Source organism: Dipodomys spectabilis, unplaced genomic scaffold, assembly GCF_019054845.1.
Source record: "Dipodomys spectabilis isolate Male_0828 unplaced genomic scaffold, ASM1905484v1 ptg000219l, whole genome shotgun sequence".
NCBI lineage: Eukaryota > Metazoa > Chordata > Mammalia > Rodentia > Heteromyidae > Dipodomys > Dipodomys spectabilis.
The window spans coordinates 3,892,795-3,917,561 of NW_024870896.1; the positions used below are offsets into that span (position 1 = coordinate 3,892,795).

At 40.6% G+C, this 24,767-nt stretch overlaps 1 long non-coding RNA gene across 1 annotated transcript; it reads right to left on the bottom strand.

The window, feature by feature from the left end:
- Positions 1–10,059: 10,059 nt before the first annotated feature.
- Positions 10,060–23,877, bottom strand: LOC122122990. Its single transcript, XR_006150226.1, has 3 exons — positions 23,865–23,877; positions 19,254–19,263; positions 10,060–10,127 (listed from the first exon to the last, which is right to left on the bottom strand). It is a non-coding gene; the product is annotated as an uncharacterized LOC122122990 (long non-coding RNA).
- Positions 23,878–24,767: the final 890 nt, after the last annotated feature.

Sequence of the window (24,767 nt, forward strand, 5' to 3'; positions counted from 1 at the left end):
TATGAAATTTGCCCTGTATGAGATTCTTTCCTCATAACAGTATTTACGTCTATGCCTTGAATCCCTTTTCCTTCTGTGGTAGAGTGGTATCACTCAGGACTCTTGGTAATTTACTAAAACATATAATTAGTAATCAGTGTGATGGAATGGTTGGTTACCTGATGGATGGAGGAGTAAGGAAAGACCAACATCTTATAGAAGCTCACATTTCTGGGAGAATATTTATTGCCTTTCTTTCATAACTCCAGTGTTTGTCCTGAGAAATAACGCTTTATCGGCTGAATTCTCATTTCTTCCCTTGCGCCCCCCTCCTTTTTTTTTTTTGAATGAAATCAGGCAATCGCAGTTTTAATTCTGGACAGCGGTAGAGGGAGCTCGAGTGCCATACAACCTCAACGTTGCACCTGGCTTGATTTTTTTTTTTTAAACCTTCCAGTATGAAAGGCTAAAACACAGCTAGACTTGATTCAAAAGCTAGCCTAGGGAGTGGACATTGAACCCCCCCAAAGTCTTGACTGTATATTCCGCTGGGCACAGACAACACTCTGCATGTGGAATGAAAATTGGAAGGTGAAAACACCTTCCACCAGGTTAGTGAGGTTATGTGGTGTTTGTGCCTGGCTCATTTCCCTTAGAAGAAAATGCCCTACTTTCTTCCCTGTTGTTGCAAATGGCAGGATCTCCCTCTTTGATAAGGCTAAATAATATGCCCTTTTCTGAGGACCAAAATTTCTTTTATCCATTCATCCATCAACAGATGTTTAAGTTGCTTTCACATCTTGGCTATTGTGCAAAGTATAAGAAAGCAGACATGGGAGTGTGCAGACCTTTTTCCACATGGGGATTTTTGTTTTCTGTGAATCAATATCCAGTAGTGGGCTGGGAGAGTAGCCTCGTGATAGAGCACTTGCCTAAACTGTGTGAAACTCTAGGTTGCTTCCCAGGACAAATTGTGTGTGTGTGTGTGTGTGTGTGTGTGTGTGTGTATTTGTACATAGATACACAAAAAGAATTAGGATTACTGGGTTGCATGCTAGTTGGCAGAGGTTGGAGTGGGAGGAAATGGGAGGGATGTGTATCAAAGAGTATAAACTGGATTAAAAAAATCTAGAAGTTTAATAAATGCCATTATGACAGCACTAACACAACTCCACTGTATACTCGAAACATAAGAGGGCAGATTTGACTAATTCAAAGAAGATGGTTACTTTGAAATGTAATATAATATATTGTATGTGAATGAGTTAATTGTGGTAGTTATTGTACTACCTATATATCAGGTGACCCATTGAACACTTTTGCTGGGTGGTGGTGGCTCACACCTGTAATCCTAGCTACTCAGGAGGCTGAGATCTGAGGACTGTGGTTCAAAGCCAGTTGGGGCAGGAAAGTCCCTGATGCTCTTATCTCCAATGAAGCACCAGAAAACCAGAAGTATTGCTGTGGCTCAAAGTGGTAGAGTACTAGCCTTGAGCAAAACAGCTCAGGGATAGTGCCCAGGCCCTGGGTTCAAGCCCCATGACCAAAGAAAGAAAGGAATGAAAAGGGAAGGAAGGAAGGGAGAGAGAGAGAGAAAGGGAGAGAGAAAGAAAGATAGTGAGAGAAAGAAAGAAAAAAGGAAAGGAAATTACCTAACAGCTATCTATAGAGAAAGCTTTGAGCAGAGGTAAATCTAGTGCAAAAGCAAACATGGACTCCATACATACAGCACAGGGCCAGCTTATGGTAGGAACGTAATACATGAGTTACCTCACAAATTGGATGATAAACTCACTGATTCACCTGCATGTGGAGAGGATTTGTAGGTGCTCTGCTTCCACAGGCTGTCAAGGAGGAAGAAAGGGTAGGACTGAGTAGGAGAAAAAAGGGAAAATTCCTAGGAAAGATGGTAGCCCATTTGGACATCCAAGAAAAGGCTGGATGGAAAATGACAGAGGAGAGACAAATACAGAAGCAAAGGCAGGAAGGTGAGCATCAGGACATGAGCCACCACTGGCTCACTCTTCCTTTTTATTTATTTATTTTAATCTTAAGAAATGCCTTGTGCCTTAATCAGGGTTGAAAGTTGATCTGGTGAGGGTATAACTACCCATTGACATTCTTTTTGTCCTACATAATTCTTGTTGGAACTTCTGAATTGCATGGTTGCTATTTTGAGAACGATACTGTCTTTCTTCTTTGGTCAGTAATAGTAGTTCCTCTTTGCTCTCTCTCTCCAGTTGGCCTTGTGATATTTTTTCTTAAGTATGTTTAAAGTACACATTTTAATTTTTTTTTCTACATAGAATCTATCAAGTACTTCTGTTTGTAGTCTGTTGGTTTGCATGGCTTTGATAGGCCTTGGGAAAATCACAGCTTTTCATTTGAATTTGTTTTCTCATTTCGGAATATTAATGAGCCATCAGCATGACCTCTCATTCTGCCATCCGTTAGTTCTTAAGCCTACACATATTCTACGACTTGCTTTCCTGGGCTACGTTTCCTTTTATTTGTCAGTTTTCTAATTTCCCTTCCTGCTGTCTCATTTATTTAAGCCATGGGTAAGACTTTCTTCTTAATGAGGATATTCATTTTCTAAAAGTTGTGTTGGGATTATTCAATAAATCTGCCTTGTCTCTTGTTCCTTGCTGGTTTTTAATCAGCTGTGCACATAGATGCTGTATCCCTACACAAGTGTTGTATTTAGAATCTATAGTAATGTCATGGCTAATTTTCTATGGTGCCAAAACAGTCTGCTACCTAAAATCCTAGCAGGTCTAAACTTGTTTTTTTGTTGGTCCTAGTGGTAATCTCCCTCTCTGTAGCTTACTAACCTGACTTGGGTAATGATGCATTTATCTATTTAAATCCTCCAATGAAGAGTTGTTTTGTGGTTTTTTTTTCTACTATAGTGATATAAACTTGGTTTTGTAACAATATAAGCCTTTTCTATTTGGGGATTTTATTTTTTTCTGAACAAGAGATATCATAAATTTGATTTCTAAGCATCAAGGCAGTCCCATGGCCTATTTCCACAGTGAATGTCCTCTTTTGTCTTCTTTCTTCCTCCTTCTCCTCTTTCTCCTCTTTTTCTTCCTCCTCCTCTTTGTCTTCTCCTCTTCCTCCTTCCTCCTCCTCCTTCTTCTCCTCCTTTCTCTTTGTCTCCCTCATCTTCCTCTTCTTCTTCTCCCTTCTTCTCTTCCTCCTCTCTCCTCTTCCTTTTCCTTTTCCTCCTCCTCCCCTTCTTCCTCCTCCTCCTCCTCCTTCTTCCCCTTTTCTTCTTCCTCCTCCTCCTCCTGCTCCCCCTCCCCCCTCTTCTCCCCAACCCACAGCAACAATAATTTTCAACAGCGCCCTCTGCTGGAAAGCATCATCCTTCCTGAGTAGAAGCAGCAGATGGGGCAGTTGGCTTTCCTGTCTTGGGACGGTTACTTTAGGATTTCCTGCATCCTGGTCTGCCACATTCCAGTCCTAGGGGGAACCCTTACTCTCCTGAGAGCCACTGCTGTCTTGTGTTGTTCTGAAGAAGAGCTGTTTCATTTCAGTTGTAACAGTTGCTCCTGGAAAGTTAATTTACTGTTTCATTTTTCTTTTGTCAGACATGGGGCTTGAACTCAGGGCCAGGGTGCTGCCCTGAGCTCTTTCTTTTCCCGCCCCCCAAAGCTAGTGCTTTACCACTTTGTGCCACAACCCCACTTCTGTTTTTTAGGTGGTTGATTGGAGATCAGAGCGTCATAAACTTTCTTTCCCCGGCTGGCTTCGAACTGCAATCCTCAGAGCTCAGCCTCCTGAGTAGCTAGGATGACAGGCGTGAGCCACCGGCGCCTGCCCAGCTCACTTGCTTTCTAAGCAGTACAATACTACATGGAATGATTGTATCCTGCTCTTTTCACTGAGCAGGTACACTGTACAGAAAAATCAGTCTGTCAAAAATAGGTTCATCTATTCTAGTTCTATACCCCTTCTAAGTTGGACTGCACTTAGAAATATTTTAATTTTTCCCTCTTTCTCTGATGACAAGATTAACAAAGCCAAAAAGCTGGCCTTTAATAGATGTGTCGATATTTTGGTGATACCTCAAGAGTTTGTGCATTATCCATTGTGTTTTATGAGCTCTCTCTGGCCAAGCTTATATAAAGCCTGTGAGCTTTCTTATGTTATCTATAAATATGAATCATAAGAGGCTCGTGGCTGAGTCATGACTAGCCGTAATATCAAATAACTGCACATTGGAAGGGAGAAAGATGGAGTAAGGTTATATGGAAGGTCCTATTTACCTTGTGGGTTTGGAAAGGAAGAAAGACTCAAGTCACAAATGTATCCACATTTGTGTGGGAAGTAGCAAAAGTAATCATTTATCTTGGCCTTGGTAGATCAGGATACATGGAATTCTAAATTCTAACCACTGAAAGCCAGGCTCTGGTGGTTCACACCTATCATCCTAGCTACTCAGGAGGCTGAGACCTGAGGATCATGGTTCAAAGCCAGCCCAGAGAGGAAAGTCTGTGAGATTCTTAATCTCTGATTAACCACCAGAAAACTGGAAATGGTGCTGTGGCTCGAAGTGGTAGAACTGTAACTGAGCCAAAAAGCTTGGGGAGAGCGCCCAGCCCCTGAGTTCACACCCCAGGACCAACAAAAAAATAAATTAGTAAAATAAAAATAACCACAGAAGATCTCAAGATAACTTCCTTATGCGCTGTTGTAAGGAAGACATATCAACAAGGATCTAGAATGTTTGGAAGTAAAAGATAAACCATAGACACACTGTAAAGCCATTTGATATTGGATCAAAAGGATTTTGAAGCAAAGACTATTTCTAGAGCTGAAGAGAGGAATCACATCGCTTGCTAAGCAAGATGTGACTATTCAAAAGTCGTTGTTGTGTCTCAAGAAATAGACGATTTGTGAAAGTGTGAGAACTAAAAAGAGAAGGAAAAAAAAAAAACCCACCACTTCTGCCATCATCATGGAAGAGGTTTACTTACTTCTCTGAGTCTGATTTTGCTTTTCTATAACAGAAGAACAAGTCAATCTACAGAAGATTTTAAGAACTCAGTTTCGCTCGATCACACACAGAAACACAATATTGGAATTGGGGAACAAAACAATTAAGAACAGTCCGTCAGTCGACAGTGGAATTAAGCTGAAAATTAAATGTCAAAAGACACACAAGCAGGGTGGGTGAGGTGGTTCACACCTGTAGTCAAAGTTACTTGGAAGGGTAAGATAGGAGAGTCCAAGAGTTCTAGACCACCTTGGGCAAAACAGCAAGGGGAGAATGTGAACCAGGTATTTTGTACACGTATATGGACTTGTCAGAATGAAACCCATTTGTACAGCTAATTGATGCTGGTTTAAAAAAAAAACCTACGGGAAAATGAAAAAGAAAACTCAAGTTATACTTTTCATGTGTTAAACCTTTTTTTAGCGACAGCATTTCTACATTATACCACTGTTCTCATGCTAACCGACTTAATGACTAAATTTAATTTTCTTCTATTCTTAATCTCATAATCCATTTGATGTAGACCTCAGACAATTATATTTTCAACAGTCTGATTTCTTATTTTTTAGCAATTTTTTTTCTTTAAACCAAGAGCTTTTAAAATGGAGAGTTTATTAAGGTACTGGAGAGAAATCCTGTTTTGGCCCTTTATGTATTTCTTTTATGGTTTTACTACATGATATTTGTTGTGATGTATGGAAGTTTTCCCCCAGCTATTATGTTATATATTGTTTTTATTGTTTTATTGTATTGTGCTTATGTAGTGGTACAAAGGAATTTCAGCCAGGCGCTGGTGGCTCACGCCTGTAATCCTAGCTACTCAGGAGGCTGAGATCTGAGGATCGTGGTTCAAAGCCAGCCCGGGCAGGAAAGACTGTGAGACTCCTATCTCCAATAAACCACCAGAAAACCGGGAGTGGCGCTGTAGCTCAAATGGTAGAGCGCTTGCCTTGAGCTGAAGAGCTGAGGGACAGCACCCAGGCCCAGAGTTCAAGCCCCATGACCAACCAAAAAAAAAAAAGGAATTTCAATTCAACGTGTCACTTTATGAGAACAAAATATCTTGATCAGTGCCACCTCTTCCGTCATTCTTCCCCTTCTCTCCCGACCCCACCCATTCCCTCAAGTTACCTGGTTCAATTTTCACACGTGTACAATAAGTATTGTAATCATATGTGTGTGTGTGTGTGCTCATGAGTGTGCATCTGAAAGATTGGGGCTTGAACTCAGGGCCTGGGCACTGTCCTTGGGCTTTTGTGTTCAGCAATAAGACTAGTGCTTTACCACTTGAACCACAACTCCTATTTTGGCTTTAAAAATATTGTTATTATCATTGATGTTTAATTGGAGATAATTGGAGATAAGAGCCTGCCCAGGCTGGCTTTGAACCACAGTCCTCAGCTCTCAGCCTTCTGAGTTGCTAAGATTAAAGGCGGCCAGCTCAATTTCATATATTTTTATGAAAAGAACTTGTGTTCTCCAATAATTGACTTTGAGGTTAACACATTCTGTTCGCATTCCTTTATTGATTAATTTTTGTCTTCTAAAACCTAACAGTGTTTTGACGTTCTGATCTTCGTCTGAGACAGGTATGTTAATGTCTCCTGGCATCAGTTTCTATTCATCCTAGGATCTCACTATCAACATTGAAAATATTGAAGTTTATTTTTTATTTTCTGTTAAACATTAATAACATACATTCAGGGAGGAGTCTAGCCTTTTACAATAATACCTTTCTCATTTCATTGATTAAAAATGCCTTTCTTGGATGTGGATTTGTGGCTCCAGTGGTAGAACACTATCCTCCAGTGGAAAAAGCCAGACAAGAATGCAAGGCTCTGAGTTCAAGCCCCAGTACACACACACACACACACACACACACACACACACACACACACAGAGGCCTTTCTTCTCGTTTCTTTGATTAGATTGAATGAGAAGATTAAATCGGAACCTTTTTATTAGATTACATACTTTTCCTAATAGAGCATCACAAAGAGTTAATAAACATATATATATATTTTAGAACAGCTTCAGGTTTGCACAAACATTGAGTAGAAGAACAAATGCATTCTACTTGTTCTCCCTGGACTGTTTCCCTTCTTTCTAATACATTGCCTTGATCCGGTATATTTGTTGCAACTGATGAACCATTATTGCTAAATTCCTATTCATGAACATCACAGCTTACATCATCAGACTGTGCAGTCTGCTGAAATGGACGCGTTCATGATGTCTGTATCCATCATCACTTTTACTCTTCTAAATATCTCCTGTGTTTCACTGATTGATCTCTCCTTCCCTTTAGCCTTTGGTGAGGTGTGTGTGTGTGTGTGTGTGTGTGTGTGTGTGTGTGTGTGTGTGTGTGTGTGCGTGCGCATGCGTATGTGTGCACATGTGTGCTTGCTGATCCTGGTGCTTGATCTCAGGGTGCTGTCGCTGAGCTATTTTGTTTTTTTCTCAAGGCTAGCTCTCTACCACTTGGAGCTACAGCTCCACTTCTGGCTTTTGGGTGCTTCATTGGAGATAAAGCGTGTCTCACCGACCCCTGCCCGTGCTGCCTTTGAACCTCAGATTTCAGCCTCCTGAGGAGCTAGTGACAGGAGTGAGCCACCAGCCTCGGGCTTTGCTAGTAGTTTCTGTCTTTGTATTTCTTTTTAATCCACATTTTTGGCTGTGAGATTTTTCTTATTTGTTGAGATACTTAATAATCCATGTACACATTTTCCAAGTACTTGCAAATTTGATTCGGATCCTTTTCTGCTTTATCAGGAGGGCCTGTGTGGGAAGAGCAGATGGCCCAAAGTGGCCTTTTCAACTTCATGACTCAAGGCACTGTCTTAAAAGTACCCAAAATAGTCCTTGCACATCTGCTCCTGAGCCGCTAGGGATTAAGGCTGATAGGCGCAAACCTGGCTCCATCTCCAGAGTTCTCTGTGGTGCCCTTTCACCCTGTTCCCTAGGGCTCATTTGGTTCATTTTTGAGCCTTCTCTTTCCCAACATCCCCTAAGATGCTTAATTTAAGTCTGTTGCCATGTGCCGTGGCTCCTTTGACCTTTGATCAGGAAGTGCTCGTTTCATGTTTCTGGCCCCCTAAGCTGCTTCAATATAGTTTCTCCACCAGTGTTCTCCATGAAATACGTTCCCTTTGTCAGTTGAAGGCCAGAGGGGCTTTCCTGAATGACACTAGTTTCCTTCAGACTCATTTTATGAGGCTTTTCAATTGGTTCACGGTTTCCTCCTTGCGGGTGATGGGTAAGGAAGCATTTGGTGGTGGGTTCCATGTTGTACCATGCTTTACCCCGTTTGCACCAGCTAAAAAGCCATTGTTCTAGGGAGCCTGGACTTTGATGGTGTTTGACCATATTCCCTTATTCTGGGAATTACGAAAGTTCCTCTGTACTGGCCCCTGTCAAAGATACCTCCTCTTTTCTGTCTCCATTGCTTTCTCCAAACCAACACTGCAGGATGGTTCTTGGGAGGCAGAAGAAACACAAATAAACAAAAATCAAGCAAACAGGAAACTTAGGATGCCATTCTAATTTTGTTCCCAGATGTCTGTTATTATTATTATTTTTTTATTTCTAGGTTTGTTTGGGCAAGATTTCTTTCTTTCTGGGAAGTGCTTATTTTGTCTAAATATGTGTTCAGAGACTGTTAAGACAAACATTTTCTCATAGTTTCTCATTCTTTTTTCATGTGTCTGTGGTGCGTGGTGGGTCTTGTGTGTGCACCTCGTATTTATTGTTTTTCTTAGATTCATTAAGTATCTCTTGTTTGGTATGATTTCTTTTCCTGTTCCCTCTTTCACTGAGAAAGTTCATGGCTTTGCTAATCACTTTATTCAATGGTTGTTGTTGTTGGGCCTGGGTATGTCCCTCAGCTCTTCAGCTCAAGGCTTGTGCTCTACCACTTGAGCCACAGTGCCACTTCTGGCTTTTCCTGCTTATGTGGTACTGAGGAATCGAATCCAGGGCCTCATGCATGCAAGGCAAGCACTCTACCACTGAGCCACCTTCCCAGCTCCTATTCAATGTTTTATATTTACTCTCTGCTCACCTACTTCTTAAAATGTACTTTGCACTGCCTACCTACATGCAATGTGCATTTAGTTATTAATTTCAACCATTATTTTCTTTCCCAAATGAAGCTATATTTTTATAACTATACATTTGGACCTCATGATTTTGTTTGTTGTTTCCTAGAACTTCAGTGGATTTGGTTATATAATTTTCTTGAAATTACTTAAAACTTTGATTTGTTCTTTAGAATCATAGGTTAATTTCTAAGTGGAGAGCAATTTGTCTTGATCTTTTGCCATGGGGTTAAATGAATTGTAAGTTATTGAAAGAACATATTTTGCCTATACCTGTCAAGATTTGGGGTGATTTTCAGTATACCATAAGGGTATGTTACCACAAGACATTTGAACATTTGTAGAGACCACATAATCTGAAAACATATCCACATGCTTTACCTCTGGTCAGAAGACCCATTTTCTCTCATTCATCATGCTGAAATTTTCTATACTTGCATTAGTATTTTCTTGGATTTTAATGATAAATAAGTGTATTTAGCTTCCCAGATTAATACATTTTAATCATTCCCATAAATGAGCTGCTTTATTTCTTTGAAGTGTCTATTTTATGAATAGAAATTTCACATTTGTGTTTTCAATGAAGTAGACAAATTTTTTTTTTCATTCTCAAATATCTACTGATCTCATGTTTTGTTTGAACAACAAGAGTGTCCTTTTGGAAGATGCTCTCAAATGTATTTTCCTTCCTTCCTTCCTTCCTTCCTTCCTTCCTTCCTTCCTTCCTTCCTTCCTTCCTTCCTTCCTTCCTTCCCTCCTTCCCTCCTTCCTTCCCTCCTTCCTTCTTGCCTGCCTTCCTGCCTGCCTTCCCTCTTTCTGTCCTTCCTCCACCTTCTTTTCTTTCTCTGTCTTCTCTTTCTTCCCCTTCTTCCTCCTAATACATTTAAAATAAATTATATACAATCCATTTTTTAAAAAGCAAGTGAACTGAAAAGACAGCAGATAAACATATAAAAAATGTTCATGCTGTACTCTAGTGGTTCACACATGTCATCCTAGCTTTTCAGAAGGCTGAGATCTGAGGATCATGGTTTGAAGCCAGCCTGGGAAGGAAGGTCCATGAGACTCTTACCTCCAATGAACAACTTGGAAAAAGCTAGAAATGGTGCTGTGGTTCAAGTGATAGAGTGCTATCCTTGAGCACAAAGAGGCTCAGGAATAGTGCCCAGGCCCTGAGTTCAAGCCCACTACTACCACCACCAAAAAAAGTTTGTATCAACAGTTCTCAAGGATACAGCATGGTCTACATTATGACCCAATCTGCACATCTGCTAGACAGTCTAAAATAAAGATAAAAATTAAAACCAGAAGGGTTGGTGGTTTAGCTCAGTGGAAGAGTACTTGCCTGGCAAGTACTGACCCTAAATTCAGTCCTTAGCTCTGGGGAGAAAAAAATCCGAAGCTTAAAAATATTTTGGTGTCCATGAATGGAACTTGAACTTACAATGCACTGCTCAGAGATTACTTGGACACCATAAGTGTTCTGTTTCTTGGCAGGAGAAGTTTTATGGTAGCATATTAATTTGAAGTAATGAAGTTATGCTTGCATACTAGAGGCTGGTACTGTAAAACTCATATTAATTCCATAATAAACACCGGCTAATGTTGGGATCAGAGAAATGTGGACCATTTACAAAAAGACCAGGGTTGCCCAGAAAGAGGCAGAACTAACCAGGGAAATGGAGGGAGCTGATTGGTTCATCTCAGATAAAGATGGCATGCGATCATGTTAACAATGTTATGGTAATGCTCATATGTATCTGATGGCTCCACAAATATTTCCCTTCTCACACTGACTCTAGCTTTTCTCCGTGATGTGAATATTTCTGGGGCTGCTACACTTTCTGTGGAAGCTACCACTTGCATTACAATTGATTGCATTGAAAAGGGCTTCGCTGGGCAGAAGAAATTCAATTTGCTAGCCATTTACTTCCCAAGATGTCTTTCCCTAGCAAGGAAAGATAAAAAGCAAAAGGCTTCTCATCACTAAGATTATGAAAGTTTCAGAGCCTCGGGAGAAAATATAAAATGAAGTTGGTTGAAAATTCTGAAATGACACTATTTTCTTTTGTGTGTGTCGGTACTGGGGCTTGAACTCCTAGTACAATTCCATCCCATTCAATGAGGTTGATTCCTTTTAATCACAGTCCATTATCTGACGGCAGTAAGGACTCCACAGGTGACAAGAAAAATAACTAGCAGCATGATTGTGAGTAACTTGTTTTGGAATACACCTATTTTTCCTTTTTACTTGACAGTCTTATGGTTCAAACCTAGGGCCTCAGCTAGGCTAACTAAGTGCTTCCCCACTAAGCAACAGTGCTAGCCATTCACTGGAGACAAGGTCACACTATCTAGACCAGGCTGGCCTTTATTGTTTGCATATATGCAAATGCAAATATATGCATATATCTGCATATATTTATATACATACCCTTCTAATGTTTAATTTTTTTCAGAATTTACATTATATACACAAGATTCCTTTTACCTTTAAAAATATTTTCTTATGATAAGTTTACTGTTTAAAGTTTATCCATAGCGTATCACCCAATAGATTATTATAAAATGGTTCGTGAACTCAGTACAAAAACTAACACATGACAATACTAAAGGTTACACACTGTTAAAAATGTTTCCTATTCACTACGCACACCCAGGAAAGGTTTTGCACCATGATGTAGTTTCATGTTCTATCATTAACATTTTCCTGCCATTACAGAGTTTTCAGATGGATTTTATTATTCTTGATATAGAATCAGGATGCTTTATATTGATAATTGTTTTCTACTTGGTTCTTGGGAATACCACCTTCTTATTCTATATTTTGACCATGATAATATAAAATTTGGACCTTTTAAGTATTTTTGTGCTGCTCTTAGCGTGTAAATGCAGAGCCTTACTCTTGTTGCTTAGCATTTTTCACTCAAGACTGGCGCTCTACCACTTGAGCCCACAGCTCCAATTCCAGCTTTTTGCTGGCTCACTGAAGATAAGAGTCTCGCACACTTTCCTACATAGTCTGGCTTCAAACCTTGAGCTTCAGATCTCAGCCTCCTGCATAGCTTGGATAACAGGTGTGAGCCACCAACACCAAGGTAGACTCTTAAATTTTATCCAACTCTATTACATATTGCTTCTGTGGATTTTTTTTATTGCTTTATAACTTTTGTTCTTTTTATGGACCAACCAAAATGGTTCCATGTTCTACAATAAATCCAATCAATTCCTTGCTAATATACGTATCTACTGGTTTTTCAGCATAACTGGACAGGATTTTTTTTCAGTATCTGGTAGCATCAGTACTTTTGTCGTTTCCTGTGACAGTAATTCCTGGCATGGATTAACCAAAAGTCTGCACAAACATCCCTGTATTGAAGGATATCAGGGCCATTTCGTCTTTGCCACTAAGAACAAAATCTGCTATAAACATTGTCTGGACGTGGGTTTTTCCTTCATCTGCAATAAATGACTCGAAGCGTGATTCCTAGGTTGTGTGGCATTTTCATGTTTTCATTTTGTAGAAACTACCAGAATGTTTACTTGGCCGAATTTCACTACATTTCCACCAGCAAATGAGCCAAGCAAGCCTGTGCTTGAATATCTCCATCCTTTCCAGCAACTGATACAGTCTGATGTTTGCTTTGGCCACTCTGATAAAGGTGCGCTATTTCACTGTAGGTCCAGTTTGAGCTTTCCCTGTGCCTAATGATCTTGAGGTGGTGCTCAGTCGATAATTGAGTGAAGTATTAATGTGTGATTCCTATATTATAACTGGACTATGGGAAATTATGTTGTTTTGTTTTACTGTTGAGCTTGGAGAGTTCTTCATTTGAGGTATTCAAACCCATGTGGGCATGTGATATAGAAATCCATCTTTCCACTCCTTCTGGGATGTTGGCAAAATGTTTGCAAAAAGTTTTCAATCCTGACAGTCTAATGTATCACCTTTCCTTCCTTCCTTCCTTCCTTCCTTCCTTCCTTCCTTCCTTCCTTCCTTCCTTCCTTCCTTCCTTCCTTCCTTCCTTCCTTCCTTCCTTGTTTGCTTTCCCAGTCCTGGAACTTGAACTCAGGGCTTGGGCACTGTCCCTGAGCTTCTTTTGCTCAGGGATAGTGCTCTAAGCCACTGTGCCACTTCTGGCTTCTTCTATTTATGTGGTACTTAGGAATTGATCCCAGGACTTCATGCATGCTAGGCTAGCACTCTACCACCATGCCACATTCCCAGTGTGCCTCTGTCCTCTGTAATACCCAGAAGTCTTTGCTGGAGCACCACATTCTGTGTCTTCTTCCCACAAGTTTGTAATCACATCCACGAGAAACCTAAATCAATAGCCCGTTCCTCCTCCTCCTCCTCCTCCTCCTCCTCCTCCTCCTCCTCCTCCTCCTCCTCCTCCTCCTCCTCCTCCTCCTCCTCCTCCTCCTCCTCCTCCTCCTCCTCCTCCTCCTCCTCCTCCTCCTCCTCCTCCTCTTCTTCTTCTTCTTCTTCTTCTTCTTCTTCTTCTTCTTTTTTCTTCTTGTGCATTTTCAAAAATAATTTTATTGAGCCTGGCACTAATGGCTTACACCTGTAATCTTAGTTACTCAGGAAGCTGAGATCTGAGGATAGAGGTTCAAAGTCAGCCTTGGCAGGAAAATCTGTGAGATTCTTATCTCCAATCAACCACCAGAAAACTGGAAGTGACACTGTGGCTCAAAGTAGTAGAGCTTGAGTAAAAGAACTCAAGGACAGAGCCTTGGTCCTGAAGTCGAGCTCATGACCAACCAAAATCAATCAATCAATAATAAATATATATGTATAATTTTACTGTAATTATAAAGGTGTTATACAGAGGAGATACCATTTCATGTCAGTTAATGAGTATATTTCTTTTTTTTGGACAATGTCACCCTTTCCTTTCCCTCTTCCCAGTCCTGCCCACAAGTTCCATAGTTCATTTTCCACATTGTGTATACTGAATAGCATGTCTGCATTTGTTTACCTTTCCTCCCTCCCTTTGTGCAACCCTCCTTTATTCCCCCCAAAAAGAAAAAAATAACTAAGCAAAACCAAACCACCACCATCACCAACAACAGTAACAAGGAAACTCATGTTTCCATTTCCTGGAGTTGGTTTTGATAGAGTATTTTAAATGTTCAGAGAAGTTACGCCTTTGCAGTCCTCCCTTAAGGGTGAGCTTTTCTGAAGTCCTGCATACATTATCACGTCCAGATGTATTTTACATCTAGCTTCCACATATGAGAGACAACATGTGTTGTTCATCTCTCTGAGCATGGCTTACCTCACTTAACACAATTCCGCTCTCATTATTTTTGAACAAGGTTTGGGAGCCAATGAAAACTTACTTAACAAATATGCAATGCTCCTGAGTCATTGGTCCAGAGTGTCTCCATTCACTCATGAAAAAGCTCCAGCACCATCCTCAAATATCTATTGGATGGGAAACTGCACTTCTAATGTCCACAAGTGAAACCAGAACTAGGAAAACTGAGGGATGGGTTGGGGGAGATGGAGAGAGAAGGATGGAAGGGGTGATACTAATCAAGATTGTACTTCTAGCTTGACACACTGAATGGAAACCTTTTCCTACAATTTATTAGAATAATGTATAACAGGATAAAATGAACAAACCTATGAAATATGACAATTAATAAAAGTTAATTTAAAAAAATCATTGGGAGTGGCCTTAGTGAAAACAGAAGAGGGAGAATCTCCCAAGAGTCTTTATATATATATATATATATATATATATATATATATATATATATATATATATATATATATATATAAAACCCACCCCTATGACCCAGCAATCCCACTTTTGGGCATTTACCCGAATGATCACAAACAAGAACATACTAAAGCTACCAGCACAACTATGTTCATTGAAGCATTATTTACCATAGCTAAGATATGGAACCAATCCAGATGCCCCTCAGTAGATGAATGGATCAAGAAAATGTGGTATATACACACAATGGAATTCTATACCTCCATCAGAAAGAATGACATTGCTGCATTTGTTAGGAAATGGAAAGGCTTGGAAAAAATTATATTAAGTGAAGTAAGCCAGGCCCAAAGAAACATAGGTCCCATGGTTTCCTTTATTTGCAATAAATAGTATATGTCTGAGACAAGCAGAAAAGGTCAGATAAGTTGATGTTAGGTGAAATGAACCCCAAAGTAAGTATTCAAATGTTTTTTCTTTTATATAATTGTTTCTAACATATTTATAAGATGATTTCTTTGTTGCTTTGTATGTCCCTCCCCCATGGTATAACCCCTGCTTTCACTGTATTTGATGTTGGTATAATTTATGGAGGGGAAGGGGAAAAAACAAATCATTTAAATAGGGATACAGGTGTACCCATTGCAACAATGAGATGTACAAGTCGTTATGTTGAAAAACAAACTTTACAACTTTGGTGGAGGGGAAGGGGAGAGGGGAGGAATGGGAAGGGATGGGAAGGGGAAACAAAGGAGGAGGCAACAATGCTTGATAGGAAATGTACTCATTATCTTGCCCATGTAATTGTAACCCCTCCATACGGTATTTTTACAATAAACAAACAAACAAAAACAAACAGGAAAATGGTAAGAATCAAAGTTTTGAACTCCGGAAATTAACCAAGATCATGAAGCAATTCAGTGAGCATTTACTGAAGAAAAATAGCAAGACTATTGCTAAGAACGGTAGGTTAGGTGAACTTTAGCTTCTTCCCTAGCTTTGCCTGTGCTGTGGTACCCTACAATGCAAACAGTCTGGCAATAATTGGAGAAAGTAGAGTGGAGTTTGAACTCCTTCACAGGCTCCTTTCCAGAGAAATGTTATTTTTGGCTTGTCTCACGATCCCCTAGATGAATGTACTAGCCATTGCAAAAACTGTTGTTTTTATTGGACCTAACTCAAGAATCAAAACTCTGGAAAGTCTTTTCACTGGAGGTCTCGGTAAAAAGCAATTACAGGAAATTAATTAACTTCACAAGGACCTATAGTAATGGATAGCCCTAGAAAAAGTATTAGCCTGATTCAAAAATCCTAAAATTAAAATGAGATGTTCAGAGCCATTTTAAAAAGCTCTGTCACATTGCGAAGAAGAGAGGGGACTATATATAGGCACTGGACTCTTATTTCTTTTCTTTTCTTTCTTTCTTTTTTTTTCTTTTTGGTCCATCATGGGGCTTGAACTCAGGACCTGGGTCCTGTCCCTAAGCTTTTGTGGACTTTCCTGCCCGGGCTGGCTTTGAACCACAATCCTCAGATCTCAGCCTCCAGAGTAGCTAGCAGGTGTGAGCCACTGGCACCCAGCATATGAATTTTTAATTAGGATTTTTTTTTGTCTGTATAATAATCCTTCCTCCATCCTTTGACTTCAAATTAATTTGTGTCTTCATCTTTAAAGCTAGCTTTCTAAAGCTGAGGACTCAGGACAGTGGTAGAATACTTGCACAGAAGGTGTGAAGCTCTCAGCTAAATTCCTAACATCCCAATGAATGAATGAGGGGATGGATGAGTGAGTGAATGGATGAAATGAATAAACTTAAGCTTCCTGTAGGTAATGGTGTTATATGAATCTACTCTCATCTTTTTAAATTGGTCATATTGTTTGCATATAGTTCTATTGTTTTCATATAGTTCTATTGTTTTCATTCTTCTCTTTCAACTTTTATTTTTGGTTATCCTTTCTAGCCATATATAGGTTTGTCTGATCATTTATGTTATTCCACTCAAAATTACATTTTAATCTGTTTTTCTTTTGTACCTGTTCTAGGGCCTGAACTTAGGGCCTGGGCACTGTCCCTTAGTTTTTTCACTCAAGGTTGGTGTTCTACCACTTGAACCACAGCTCTACTTCTGGCTTTTTTGCTGGTGAACTGAGACATAAACTCTCTGATTTTTTTCCTGTGAGAGCTGGCTTTGAACTGGGATCCTCAGATCTCCGCTTCCTGAATTGATAATTACAGGTGTAAGCTATTAGAGCCCAATCTCAATTAGCTTTTTCATTCAAGTCTGGAGTCCTACCACTTGAACCACCGCTCCACTTCTGGCATTTTGGTGGTTACTTGGAGATAAGAGTTTCTTGGATTTAAAATACCTGAGATGGCTTTGAACTATGATCCTTGTATCTCAGCTTTTGGAGTAGCTAGAATTACGAGGCACCACAATGGGTTTTCATTTTCTAAACTGTTGCTTGTTGTCACTGTGAGAATCACAAACTTTGTATAGCCTCTGATTTCATGCAAATCTCATGTTTAACTTCTTCCATGACTCAGATTTCAACTTAAAACATTTCTTCTGTGAAGCTTTTTGCCCAATAAGACTGCTCTCAAATAATTTTCTATTATATCCATTTCTTTTCTTTTAGACTTTAACCAGTGGTTTAATATCATATTAGGTACTATCAGAGCAGAAACAACAATCTACGCTGATCTAAAGTTATATATATTATTTTAAAAACTGTGTTCACATTTCTTATTTTTTCTTGGATTTCACAAAAGCTTTCCGAATAGACTCAATTTGAGAACAGGTTCAATAAAGGAATTTTAGGCCTTAGCAATGATTTGGAAGTTTATATTATATTCTTTTTTATTTTCAGGAATGCAGTCAAAGAACATGGAAAACTTTATGCCATTTATGAAACCAGGTAAGCCTGTGGTATCTGCATTTTGTCATTTAAAGAACTTTTGTTGCTGCTACTGCTGCTGCTCCCTCCTCCTCCTCCTCCTCTTCCTCCTCCTCTTCCTCCTCCTTCCTCCTCCTCCTCCTCCTTCCTCCTCCTCCTTCCTCCTCCTCCTTCTTCTCCTTCTTCATCTTCATTTTGTCTTCTTCTTCTTCTTTCATTTATTTTTTGTTGGTCATGGGGCTTGAACTCAGGGTCTGGTTGCTGTCCCTGAGCTCTTTTGCTCAAAGCTACCACTTTGAGCCAGAGCCCCACTTCTGGTTTTCTGGTGGTTTATTGGAGATGATACTCTCATAAACTTTCCTGCCCAGGGTGACTCAGAACCTTGATCCTCAGATCTCAGCCTCCTGACTAGCTAGGATTACAGGTATGAGCCACTAGCACCCAGCACATGAAGTCTTAATTAGGATTCCCCCCCCCCCCAAAGGTCCTGTCAAGACATACCCCTCCTCTCCTGTGCATGTGTCTTTGTGTGATGTTCTATGTCATTGGATAAGCATCCAGATTACTAGGATGCCACACCCATCAAGCTGACTGCAGAAGGGCCAGGCATAATCATATCAGAACCTTGGAGAAGGGGTTTTGTTAGGGGAGGGGAGGAGGTTTCTTAGGACATTCTTTCGGCAGGATGGATTTATGGATTGGTCTTTGGGTGGTCCTAGCAAATATGAATCCTGTTTTATTTGCCTGCCTTAAATTTACCATTGTCTTCTTCAGTTGTACAATTTCCTTTTACTTCTCATGCTCAGCAAAGTGTTGCTGTAGTCTGCACCTGATAACTCTAATACCTGGTGGCTATGGTTACATTTTTATTGCTTTTTAATTGGTTCCAGATCTTGTAATACCATATAATTTTGAACAAAGATAAGTTTCTGAGGGCTGGAGTCGTGGTGTAAGTGATAGAATGTCTGCCTTAGAAGCACGGGGGTGTGAGTTCAATCCCCACTACCACCAAAAAGAAAAAGAAAAAGAAATCTCAGATCTGTGTTGTCCTGTACAGCCTTCTAAGACGATTGAACTTGAATTCAGGGCTTGGGAGCTGTTCCTGAGATTTTGTGCTCTACCATTTGAACAACAGCTCCACTTCCAGCTTGTTGGCAATCAATTGGAGATAAGAGTCTCTTGGACTTTCCTGCCTGAGCTGGCTTTTGAACCTGTTAACCTCAGGTTTCAACCCCATGAGTAGCTAGCTAGGACTACAGGCTCACTAAGTCACCTATGCCTAGCTGATGAATTTTTCTACCAAATTCTAAAGTCAGCTATGGGTATAAAGCAGTGTTGATCAACCCCATCTTCACCTGATGTATAGCCTGCTACATGTTAAGCAACCTTGTCAAGTTTCCAAAGCTCCCTGAGTTTTAACACTGCATAGACACACAATCAGAAACCTTGCCCAACACAAGACAAGGCTGGCAGGCAAAGCAAAATCCAGTGCAAGACGTGACATCCACCATGAGTTTGTCTCTTCAGGATTTTGTCCTGGCTACCTGAACAAAACTCAAACACCTCCATAAATACATTATTGTTCTATTTTTATATTTGCTTTTGCTTGTTCTAAGTGGGAGGATTGGTTGTCTTGAGAGCTAGTCAATCATAGCTGCCAATTGAAAGCTAGATTGTGATATTTTGGATACTGAAAGTCTTGTACTGAATGATTTATGTGTCTAGATACCAAAATCTCCCTCTCTTTTTATTGATTTGGAATTTGAATAACTGTAATCCATTTGGTTCCAGTTAAATTAAGGTACTCATCATGTAATTTTTTGTTTCTTTTTTCTTTTATTTTTTTTAAAGAATCATGGATATGCTAGAAATTTGTTTCTCTGTTGAAATGATACACTGTGTGTACTCTCTCCAGTGAAGAGGGATGTGTAAGGTATCTGTTGTTTCTTTTGTATATGTAATTAGAGATGAGAAATTAAAGAAACAGTAAAATCTTGTCCAACGCCACACCTTCCATTGATGGAATTACGTGGAAAATGCTTGGTAAGAGGCAGATTTCACCCCGGTTTGTCTTGTTGATGCTTGCTTGCAGAATTTTAATGTTCTTGGGCTTGATTCCAGACCATCCCAGAGCCCTGTTGCTGAAATATCCTGGCCTCTAAACTTGCTGAGAGCTCAGTTTCCCTTTCTGGCATTGCTGTTGAGGGTCAAATCTCATAGGTGCTGAAGTCTCAACTTGCATCTTGGCTGGGTTGAACCCGTGAGTGACAAGTGCTTATGAACTCTTCACTTTATGTCCTGGAGACTCCTCAGACAGGATCACTGTCAACCCAGAGCATGCTCACTAGAGCTTTCTGAGGGACGGCAGAGACCACTGTACACACACGAGTTACCATTCCGGAAGTAGATGGAGGAAGGAAGGATCTCCACTGAGCATTTTGGTTTTATGCCCCTACTGGGACTCGAAGTCGGGGCCTTCCTCTCCCATTTGGCTTTTTAGTTCCAGACTGGATCTCTATCACGTGAGCCGCATCTCCACTTCTTTTGGCTTTTGGGTAGTTCATTGGAGATAAGAGTCTCATGGATTTTTTTTTCTGTCTGGGCTAGCTTTGAACCATGATCCTCAGATGTCAGTCTCCTGAGTAGCTAGGGTGACAGGTGTGAGCCACCTGGCACCCAGCAACTGCTGATCATGTTTTAAATTTCACGTATTAACAAAAACTAATATTTTAACACAGAGAAATTGTACATTCTGCCCTTTATAAAAACATTCAGGCAAACGAGGGGTTTTTGTTTTCTGTTTTTCTTGTTTTCCTTTTAAAGTTCAAAGTAGTTTGCCAGACACTGGTGACTCACGCCTATCATCCTAGCTACTCAAGAGGCTGAGATTTGAGGATCTCCATTTGAAGGCAGTCTGGGCAGGAACATCTATGAGACTCTTATCTCCAATTAACCTCCAAAAAGCCAGAAGTGCAGCTGTGGCTCAAGTGGTAGAGTGCCAATCTTTAGAAAAATAAGCTAAAGGTAAAGGAGCAGGGCTCAGGCCCTAAGTTCAAGCCTCAGTACCAGCACACACACACACACACACACACACACACACACGATGCTGACTTCCTGCAGAAACCACTGCCTTAGACAAAGAAAGCTGGGTACCAGGAGTCTGACAGCACTGCAGGTAGGAGAATACCATTGCAAGGGCAACCAAGGTCAGGCCTTGGGCTGAAACTGACAACAGGCAAAGAGAACAGTGCTTGCCAAGTTCCTCAGGAGGAGATTGCGGAACTGGATTCCCCCAGGACAAAATCCAATTTCAGAGGAGCTTAACTAAGCCCCATAAGCAGAATGGTTTAACGAGCAGCTTTGAACTGAAGTAGGATACAAAGACAATCAATCTTGTTTCCAGTGAGTGAAATCAAATAGATCCTGAACTTGTTCTGAGTGTCTTTATTTCCAAGCCCCATACGTGATACTGTCTAGGGGCAGGTTCTCTTTCTCTGCCAATTAAAGAACAAAAAGGTAGGAAAGCATTTAATCAGAGTGCGTTTATTTAGAAGTGAAAAGGAAGGAAGGAGGGAAGGGAAAAGGAAGGAAGAAGGAAGAAAGGAAGGAAAGAAAGGAAGGAAGGAAGGAAAGAAAGGAAAGAAGGAAGGAAGGAAGGAAGGAAGGAAAGAAAGGAAGGAAGGAAGGAAGGAAAGGAGAAAAGGAAGGAAGGAGAGATGGAAGGAGGGAAGGAAGGAGAGAAAGAAGGAAGGAAGGAGAGAAAGAAGGAAGGAAGGAAAGAAAGAAGGAAGGAAAACAATCTCTACTGGGAGCAGACTCTCCGAGAAGAGAATTTCTTGTTGGATATCTGGACCAGGTATTGGGTCCCTTGTCCCTGCCGTATTAAAGGAGTGTATATTTGGTCTGATTGGCTAAGCAGTGCCATATGATGCTAAAGGGCTTTTCTGATTGGATCCTGCCCTCCTCTGAAGCACAGCCCCTTCTGATTGGATCACCTCCACCTTGGAGCTTGAGGGGTGAAGTTGGAGGGCTCACCTTCTGCCTTGCAGCTTGCTTGTCCTTAAAGCGCATCCGTCAATGTTGGAACCCTCCACCTAGCAAGGTGATGTGGGCTGTGCCATCATTCCCCATCCTGGGCCAGTCGCCATTTTCTCCCTCTGACTGCCTAGCTGCAATCAGCCTCCTTCCCCCACTTCCCATGCAATGTGACACAGAACTCTGTACAATAAGATGACGGGAACAGACGAAAGATAAAGGAACATCGGATGAAGAATTGAAGCTTTTACGAAGCTATTGCTCAAGGTGAAGGTCACACATTCGCAGTAGCAATGCTGGGGTTCAAACTCAAAGAGGCGCGCTCCAGCAAACTTGAATTGCCAAACAACAACTACTTAGGAATTTTAATTGTTAAGAAAAGCTACAGTTTTTGGTAATGCAAAAGACAAAACAGAAAAAAATCAAGCTTTGTCGAGAGTATGTTTGACGGCTAAGGAATAAATCATTACTTAGAAATTGAGAACCCCCCCCCCCCTTGGGGAGAAGATCAAAATTTTAACAGAGGGTATAGAGAAAACATAAAGATAACATAAAGGTGCATTTCACAAAATGGCTATCTACAGGTCTGTGAAAACAGACCTGGAGGGACAAACATTTGCATGGATGCTAGGTACGGTGGTTCACTCCTGTAATCCTAGCTACTCAGGAGGTTGAGATCCTGGTTCGAAGCCAGCCTAGGCAGACAAATGTGAGGGATTCTTATCCCCAATTAATCACGAAAGTGAAGTTCAAGTGGCTCAAGTGGTAGAGTGCCAGCCTTGAGTGAACAAGCTCAGGGACAGCACCCAAGCCAAGTTCAAGCCCCGGTACCCAAACACATATATCAGATGGTTCTAAATCGAGCTACTCAAGGGACTGAAACCCGGAGGATCAAGGGTCAAAGCCATACCAGGATGAAAAGTCTGGGAGACTCCATCTCCAAGATAAGCAGCTAAAAGCAGGGCTGGAGGTATGGCTCAAGTGGTAAAGTACCAGGAACTAGAACAAGCTTGAGGACCTGAGTTCATGCCATGGTTCTGGGTAGGGAAAAAAGGAAATGTTTCTTTTTTATGTAGTATATGTGCACAGCCTTCAATTTGTCCATGAATATTTTCAAAATTCTTTTGGATATTCCTACGTGTAAAATTGTACTGGGTTATTTCCTACAAAAATATGTAAATTTGTTATTCAAAGCTTTTACATTTTTATGTATCAGAGAGAGCTACATGTATATCTATAATAATGTTCTAGGCTTTTCAACTTTTCTTTGCATTACTGCTTATTTTTCATTATTTACATTTTGAGTACCCTATTAACATAATCAGAGAGGTAAAATAGGAATCAGAACCTTGTTGTGAGAGCATGTTACATATGACTCATTTCTAGGATGCCCACATATTTTGTAATTGTTAAGCAACTACTAGGCTTGGGAAAAAAATCTATATAAATCATCTGGTTTGGGAGGAGGGCTTGAACTCAGGGCCTGGGCTCTGTCCATGAGCTCCTTTTGCTCAAGGCTAAAGCTCTACCACTTTGAGCCCCAGCACCATTTCTGGTTTTCTGGTGGTTCATTGAAGATAAGAGTCTCAGGGACTGTCCTGCCCAGGTTGGCTTTGAACCACAGTCCTCAGCACTCAGCCTCCTGAGTAGCTAAGATTCCAGGCATGAGCCACCAGTGCCCAGCTACCCAAATATTTAAAAAAAAAACATGTAACTCAAATTGTGAGTAACAGACCAAGAAACAGAATGGTCATGTGACAAGGATGGAGCCATGAGCATATTAAGAGAGACAAGATTCATGGCATGGAAGTGTGAAATGCTAACCTGTACTTTTCTCCAGGCGAATGTGGATATAACTATTTAAGCCAGCACCAGAGGGAAAGCCATAACTGAGAGACCGGGGAAAGAGATTGGAGCACTCAGGAATTGCGAGAGTGCCTACTTCCTCCCCTGTAAGCCTCAGTTTCCCCTCATGCACCATGTATGTAAATGTAGCCTCCTGGATCCCCCATTCCCTTCTCCTTTTTGCATGCTGCATAGGGTGGTGTGGGGTGATGTGCTGTACAGACTCCATGTGGGCTCCAGACCATGTGTGACAGCCAGCCATCAGTCCCAGAAACAATCTCAAGTCTTCCTGAGAAAGACTGCATTGTCCTGAAAAGATGCTTGCAAGTCACTGAGAAGAAATCCAGACACATCCGTAGAGCCACGGATGTATGAATAACAAATTCACAAAAATGAAATAAAAGTAGAACAACACACAGAGAAGTATTTATGGTAGTGGCCATGAACATTAATGACTACAGGCTGGGTACTGGTGGCTCACTCTTGTAATCCTAGCCACTCAGGTGGCTGAAATCTGAGGATCATGTTTTGAAGTCAGACTGGGTAGAAAAGTCCCCATGAGACCGTTAGCTCCAGTGAACCACCAGAAAACCGGAAGTGGAGCTGTGGCTCCAAGTGGTAGAGCGCTAGCTTTGAGCAAAAGAACTCAGGGACAGCACCCAGGCCCTGAGTTCAAGTCCTGCGACTGACAAATAAATGTATAACTAACCAACTAACTACATGAACAAATAAGCACACAATATAATCATGAAAAACAAAGTGAAATTATAGTTATATGTCATCAGCAACATGTGGGTTATATCTCAGTGAGGAAAAAAGAGATCTTTTTTTTCTTTTTCTCTCAGTATGAGAACAAAACATAAGTACACTGGTATCTGAGGGAGAGAAGCTACCTTCCTTAACTGCTTCTTCTGGCATTAATCAATACTTCTTGGAGATCTCAGCAAGAGTCACAGTATTTGAACTTGATCTCACAAGGCCACTTTGAAAACATAATCCCAAGGAAACAAGAGAACAAGATGAAAGTAATGGTTTAGAATCAATCACATCCTGGTTGGGTATATTACACTTGTGATATATATAATACATTATTATAGGAATATATAACATCCCTCCAAAATGCCACCAGAGACAGTTCCTAGGTGCCAAGCTCTGTAGCAGAAAGCCTTAGTCCCTGA